The sequence below is a fragment of the Rutidosis leptorrhynchoides genome, chromosome 5, assembly GCF_046630445.1.
Source record: "Rutidosis leptorrhynchoides isolate AG116_Rl617_1_P2 chromosome 5, CSIRO_AGI_Rlap_v1, whole genome shotgun sequence".
Classification (NCBI taxonomy): domain Eukaryota; kingdom Viridiplantae; phylum Streptophyta; class Magnoliopsida; order Asterales; family Asteraceae; genus Rutidosis; species Rutidosis leptorrhynchoides.
This window is the reverse complement of record NC_092337.1, coordinates 327,668,838-327,677,240: the sequence shown is the minus strand read 5'-3', so window position 1 is coordinate 327,677,240 and position 8,403 is coordinate 327,668,838.

The following is an 8,403-nucleotide window of genomic DNA, read 5'->3' as shown; positions in this document are numbered from 1 at the left end:
GTCTTCAAGAGTCTGAATTGTTCTTTCACTTTGCCCGTCGGTTTGCGGATGATATGCGGTACTCATATCCAGACGAGTTCCTAGTGCCTCCTGTAGTGATTGCCAGAACTTTGAGGTAAATCTACTATCACGATCAGATATAATGGAAATAGGTATTCCATGCCTTGAAACAACTTCCTTTATATACAATCGTAATAGTTTCTCCATTCTATCCGTTTCCTTTATAGGCAAGAAATGTGCAGACTTGGTGAGACGATCAACAATCACCCAAATGGTGTCGTAACCCCAGGCAGTCTTTGGTAACTTCGTGATGAAATCCATGGTAATACCATCCCATTTCCATTCTGGGATTTCTGGTTGTTGAAGTAACCCTGACGGCTTCTGGTGTTATGCTTTGACCTTGGAACAAGTTAAACACTCCCCAACATATGTTGCTACGTCTGTCTTTAAATTAGGCCACCAATAACGTGTCTTAAGATCTTGATACATCTTTCCAACTCCAGGATGTATCGAGTATCTTGTCTTATGTGCCTCATTCAATATCAACTTCCTTAATCCACCCAACTTCGGTACCCAAATACGGTTTGCAAAATATCGAATTCCGTCTTCCCGTATAACGAGTTGCTTCTCATACTTCTTCATTATTTCATTTCTTATGTTTTCTTTAGTAAGTGCTTCTCGTTGAACTTCTTTGATTTGTGAGTTGAGATTCATGCGAATTTTTATGTTCATCGCTCGTACTCGAATTGGTTCTCGTTCCTTTCTGCTTAATGCGTCAGCCACTACATTTGCTTTCCCGGGATGATAGCGAATCTCACAATCGTAGTTGTTTATCAGCTCGACCCACCTACGTTGCCTCATGTTCAGCTGTTTCTGATCGAAAATATGTTGAAGACTTTTATGATCAGTAAACACAGTGCATCTAACCCCATATAAGTAGTGTCTCCATATCTTTAACGCAAACACGACTGCTCCCAGTTCTAGATCATGCGTCGTATAATTCCGCTCGTGAATCTTCAATTGTCGAGATGCGTATGCAATAACTTTCTTTCGTTGCATAAGAACACAACCAAAACCTTGTCGCGAAGTGTCACAATATATTTCAAAATCATCGTTCCCTTCAGGTAACGATAAAATAGGCGCCGTAGTTAACTTTTTCTTCAGTAATTGAAATGCGTTCTCCTGCTCCGAGGTCCATTCGTATTTCTTCCCTTTTTGCGTTAATGCTGTCAACGGCTTAGCTATTCGGGAAAAATCTTGAATAAACCTTCTATAATAACCGGCTAAACCCAAAAATTGGCGTATCTGCGTTGGTGTCTTAGGAGTCTCCCATTTTTCAATGGCTTCAATTTTTGCTGGATCAACCTGAATTCCTTTGCTACTAACAACGTGGCCAAGAAATTGCACTTCTTTCAACCAGAAAGCACATTTAGAAAATTTAGCATATAGCTGTTCTTTTCTTAACAACTCTAATATCAACCTTACATGCTGCTCATGCTCTTGCTCACTCTTGGAATAGATAAGAATATCATCAATGAAAACGATAACAAACTTATCTAAATATGGACTACAAACTCGATTCATGAGGTCCATGAATACAGCTGGCGCATTCGTCAATCCAAACGGCATAACCAAAAATTCGTAATGACCGTAGCGTGTCCGAAAAGCAGTTTTCGGTATATCTTCTTCTTTGACACGTAATTGATGATAGCCCGATCTTAGGTCAATTTTCGAGTACACACATGATCCTTGGAGTTGATCAAATAAGTCGTCAATTCTCGGTAGTGGATACCGATTCTTGATAGTTAACTTATTTAATTCACGATAATCTATACACATTCGGAAAGATCCGTCTTTCTTCTTGACGAATAAAATTGGAGCTCCCCACGGTGAAGTACTTGGTCGTATGAATCCACGATCCAGTAATTCTTTTAACTGACTCTGAAGTTCTTTTAACTCGGATGGTGCAAGTCTATATGGAGCACGGGCAACCGGTGCAGCTCCTGGTACAAGATCTATTTGAAATTCTACAGATCTAAATGGAGGTAATCCCGGCAACTCTTCCGGAAATACTTCAGGAAAATCTCTTGCCACAGGCACGTCATTGATGCACTTCTCTTTTTCTTTCTTTTCGACTTTATTAACATGTGCTAAGATAGCATAGCACCCTTTCTTCAAGCACTTTTGAGCTTTCAAATAACTAATGAGTTTTAGCTTTGAGTTACCCTTCTCTCCATAAATCATTACTGGCGTTTTATTCTTACGAGGAATGCGAATTGCCTTCTTGGCGCACACAACTTCTGCTCCTATTTTGGACATCCAGTCCATGCCGACTATTACATCAAAACTTCCTAATTCTACGGGTATCAAATCAATCTTAAATGTTTCTCCGGCTAAATTTATTTTACAATCACGGCAAATTTTATCGGCTTTAATTAGTTTACCATTAGCTAACTCAATCATGTACTTAGCATCTAGAGGTAATGATGAACAATTCAATTTAGCGTGAAAGTCTCTACACACGTAACTTCTATCGGCACCAGTATCAAATATATATAGATGCTGATAAGTTATTAATGGTAAACGTACCCGTAACAAGCTCCGGGTCTTCACGTGCCTCTCTAGCATTAATGATAAATGCTCTCCCACGTGCAGGTCCGACATTCTTCTCTGGATTCGGGCACTGGCTCTTATAGTGGCCTTGTTTTCCACACCCAAAACAAGTAATGGTAGCCAAAGCAGTTCTATTTGCGTTGGTGGCAGGAGTCTTGGCACCATTTGTATTCGTAACGAGAGCCCTACAATCTTCAGCAAGATGACCCTGTCGATTACATTTGTTGCATACCACACTACAGTAACCAAAGTGATGTTTGTGACATCGGTTGCATAAAGGACTTTGTCCTTTGTAACCAAAACCTGAACCACTACCCGCACCTTTCGGGGTTTCTTGTTTCTTAAAAGTTTGTTGTTGATTACCTCGATCATAGCTTCCATTCCACTTTCTCTTGTTACCTGATACCTTCACATCAGTATTGAATGCTTTCTTATCCAAAATGACCTGATCCATTAGCTCGTTTGCCATGGTTATAGCTTCATGAATTGTCTTAGGTTTCGATGCTGTAACGTTTGCCTTGACCTTTGTGGGCAAACCATCTTTGTACATTTCAATCTTCCGTTCTTCGGTTGGAACCAATTCAGGACATAGTAAAACTAATTCCATGAATCGCTGATTGTAGTTGATGATTTCAGTACCAACAACCTTCAGACTTCGTAACTCATCTTCCAACTTCCTAACCTCGTTCCTTGGACAATATTCGTTGATTAACATTGTTTTGAATTCTTCCCATGGAGTATCATAAGCTACATCTCCTCCTACAGCCTTCACATAATTTTTCCACCACGTGAGTGCACTATCTTGTAAAGTGCATGATGCATACTTGGTCATGTCCTTTTCAACACAACCACTGATTTTAAACACAGTCTCCATCTTTTCTATCCATCGGGTTAAACCGATCGGTCCTTCTGTTCCACTGAATGATGAGGGCTTGCAAGCTTGAAAAGTTTTCTAAGTGCACCCCACACGAGGATTTGGGTTAACTGCAGCACCTCTTGCAGCCTCGACCCATAACATTCTGTCGTTCACTCGTTGATTGATGAGTTCCTGGATTTCTTGTTCCTTCATTCGGTTCAATCGCGCCATATTCTTCTATAAGAATGAAAAGAAAATAATTATTCACATGGAATATTATAGATGTAGTGTATATTTACAGTACATTATAGCTTATTAATAATATGAACCAGGTATTATTATAAAAGCCTTTTCTTCTTATTAGCGTTTTATAATTATATCTAGGGTAGTACCTACCCGTTAATGTCCATACTTAATAGCTTAGTACAGAATCAATTACTACCATCTAAATAATACTTAACCATGGAAAATTATTGCATTTCACACTTCACTATTTTACATATGCTTATCTTACATCGAACATTAAGCAAACCACACTAATAATATTATACAAAACATTATATGATCCCATGGTTTAATACGGCAGCGCATCGTTTGGTCTATTTTCTAGGACGTTTAGGTTCAAAGAATCGCTTAACGCTTATCCTGGCTGTCTGCCTATATTTTGGCTGTGGGGCTGAAGAACTGGATGCCGGGATAGAACGAATAGGAATAGCGGGAATAGGGGTGGTAGTGTCTAGTGGAGTTGGTGCCACATCATCCTTACTAAACTCGGGATTTGAATTTTCTAATTCATTAGCCTTTCGTTTCTTTCCTAGTTCGAACTCGTCTTTTGTAATTTCCTGTATTTCTTCCTCGGGTTCACTTTCCTCCTCGGGTTCACTTTCCTCCTCGGGTTCACTTTCCTCCTCGGGTTCACTTTCCTCCTCGGGTTCACTTTCCGGGTTCTCTATAGTCGGTTCATCCGGAATTTGTGAGTCTTCCCCAAAGATATTATTTTCATCATCGGATAGGTTAATGACTGGAACACCATCTGAAGATTCTGGTTCGGAGTCGCTGAACGTGATGATAAGTTTTGAGCCCGACATCTATCACACAACAACTAACCCATTAGTACTACATAATATTTACATATAAATTTTAACCAACAATGATAAGCAATGGTTTTTAAATCAGACCCGGTCAAAGTCCAGACTTACTAATGTATCCTAACGACTTATCGGTTAGACACACTAATGCAAACCTGGTTCGCTAAGACCACCGCTCTGATACCACATGTCATAACCCGTCCTTAACCATAAGAACGTGTTAGATAACGTATGATTTCATTGCGAGGTATTGACCTCTATATGCGACATTTTTTTTAAAGAAAAACTGCATATATTATACATTACAAACCATGATCCTTATTTTTGATACAAGCTTTGGACAAAATAAAGATGATTATCGTTTAGCGATAATCTTCGACTTACAAACTTTACAAATGATAATAACAACCCGATTTCTAGCATATTTTACAACACAAGTTCTTGGATATGCAGTCTTATTTTTGACACAAATATGCGTACGCAAGATCCTGCTTAGATTCAACATGATGCAGCGGAAGCTTCTAATTATCACCTGAGAATAGACATGTTTAAAACGTCAACATAAAGTTGGTGAGATATAGGTTTAATGCCGGCAGCGATATAAATATAGACCACAAGATTTCATATATAAACATTTTAATAAAAATATTCTAAGTGGTTGAGCACTTGGTAACCATACTTAACATTTAATCACGTCGCATATTCCCTTTATTATGAAATCTTACTACACCGTACCAAGTGTAGTCACGAAACGAAGTACTGTGCAACCGTTGAATACTGGTCGTCCAGTCCGGTTGGGGTTGTCAGGCCCGATAGATCTATCAACAGGATTCGCGTTTACAATACCGCTGTAAATAACAGTTACCAAGCTACAGGGAAGTATGCCAGTGGTACAACTCAACGTAGAATATATTTTTCAGTTACTTGTGTCCATATCGTAAAACATAAAATACATGTATTCTCATCCCGAAATATTTAGAGTTTAAAAGTGGGACTATATACTCACTTTCGTCTTGAAGATATATATATAATTTGACTTGGTCTCCGGTTGATATCACGAACCTATCCATATATAATATATCAATACCTTTTCTTTTTAAACAAACGTCACATATATATACTTGTTATACTTTTAATACTTTGAATAATTCCTTAGTCCGTAGTTAGCAGTTCGTTGTTAGTAATTCAATTTTAATGGTTCATTTTTAGATGTTTAATATACCCGCAATGAAATAAATAAAACCCCCAATGAAATAAATAAAACCCCATCGTATATGTATTGGTCGAGATTAATCTTGACCCATGGTACCGGTGTTGTCAAATGATGTGTTGCGTACATAAAGTACCGGTGTTGTCAAATGACGTGTTGCGTACAATCATGGGATCTTATGATTAATCTTCTCGTGTTGTTTACGGGTGATCCTGAACCATATAAAATTGAATTATAAGTACATATATATAAAATATCATGTTAACTTAAAAAGATGTGATTTATTTAATTTTTTCCCAATTATTTTCGTGGCTAAACTAGTCTTGGATATCCGATTTTGTTTCGGTCATAGTTTCTTCGTTACAACTCCGTTTTCGTTGATTCAACTTGCCATCTCCTTGGATCGAGTCCCTTTTTAAGACTATGAACTGTAAATACCTTAGTTTGTATTCAAAATCACACGGCATAGGTCAAACTTTAGTGAAACTTATGAAGTTAATCATTTTCCATCATGTAAACAACCTTAAATAATTATTTTTCTAAAAATACATATACTTTGAATTAAATCATGAAATTTTTATGTATTATCATATTCATAGAAAATATCATTTTTCCAGAAAATAAACCTCCAATTCAAGGTTCAAAATAGTTTTTAATTATCCAACCCAAAACAGCCCCCGGTTACACTCCGACACCGTAGATTCAGTTTTTAAGGTGTTCTTTGAAAAACCAAGTTATACCTTGTTAAGTTAGCATATAATTAAGATATGTTACAGGTCTTGAAGTATTTTAAAAGTTAAGTTAGAAGGATCTATTTAGTTTGCGAACAAGTTTGAAATCATTCAAACTATGTTCTAGTTTATAAACTCTTATATATATAGCTATAAATATATGAATTGAAAAAGAGTTGAAGTAGAGTTTTTACCTCAAGTTTAAAATGTAAAGTTGCTGGAAAGAAGTAGTAAAATAAAAGTTGAGAGAGTTCTTGCAAGTGTGTGTGAAAATTGGAAGTAAAATTTGGAAAATGAATGTGTAAAAATGAGTTAGAAATGGTGCTTATTTATAGGCTTGAAAATTTGGTTTTTAGTGAAAATATCTAAGATAAGTTAAAATTTATTATGTCATGAATGACATATTATTCCAATAATTGAAGATTTCTATTGGTATATACCAATAGTAAATACTTCTAGAAGCTGTGTATAGTACCCTAGATATACGTATAGGATTATTGAGGAAACGGAACGAGAATTCAAATATAACTATCTTTTGTAAATATACTTATATTGTTTTATGTATAAAAGCCCTTTAAAAATGATTAAATACATTACTTATACGATATATGTATAAACATTATAAATCATCAGTATTTATGTCAAATAACGTTACGTATGGTTATTGTTTTGAAAACTTAAGTTAGTAGTTTCAAAATATACTTATGACTCATTGTTATTAGTACCCAATGAGATGTTAAACATCCTTAGATCATGTTAAATATATATAAATACATATATATACATAAACGTATAATTATCGTATGTTATATAGTTCGTGATATCATCGGTCAAATTGAACGGTCAAACGTTGTATAAAACTCTTTTCGAAGACATAAGTCTCAACAATTTGGATTGCTTGTCATGTTGGTAAGGTTTAATTTATGTAAATATTAATCTTATAAATATAGAATGATCGAAAAAGTGCGGGTCATTACACTTACTAACAATTGACCTCGAAATATATGGCAAGGACAAGTTCTACCTCTAAATGCTAACATCAGCATTCTCAACGGAAAAGATAGTGAAACATTAAAAATGAATGCTTATTAGGCCATTTTTGAGGTGCCTCACAACAATTATATTGGGTCGATAATGCCTAGTCATGCAATGCTCTTTTAGAGAATCGGTTCATCCTTAAGAAGATTTCTGTCCTCATTTGTCTTAATTTTTTAGAGCAAACACGCTTGATTTTCGAAAGTACTTTTTCAGAGAGTATCATTTAGTCAAAATTTTTGAAAAATTTACGTTGAGGGCAAAAAATCTAAATAGTAGGTATACTAGAAAAGTTTAGTAATATTTTAAGTTAAGAACATTTTCCGAGCATCCCGTAGCTAATTATGGTGTACTACACCGCTATCCCACACTTAGAGGAAAATTGTCCCTAATGTTCATTCTTAGATTTTAGGGAGCTAAAATCCCACACTTAGAGTTTGAACATGTCAGAAAATGTATATAAGCTCAATATTGGGTTGGAATCCCACACTTAGTGATAAGCTTAGGATAGGGTTTAGTTTAAGGATATAACGAAGCAAAAAAAACAAACGGAGAGAAATAAACGAATTACTCCCCTTGAGTGCGGTTGTGAGCTGAGGATCAGAAGGTAGACTGAGTCGGAACCATCTTCGGCTGGATCCGAATTGGTCTTATTGAAGTGTACTCGAGCTCATTGTGGCATTTTCATCCTCCATACAACATCCACCAATAACTTGCAATGAAATAATCAACGGGTTTCCTTGTCGTTTCATCATTATTCAAAGAGTCTCCACCACATGCATCAATAACTGTCTATTACTTGTAAAAATGGAAAAGATCAAATCTAGACAGGTGATTAAGCTTTAGGGCATATACTCACTGATTTGTGTT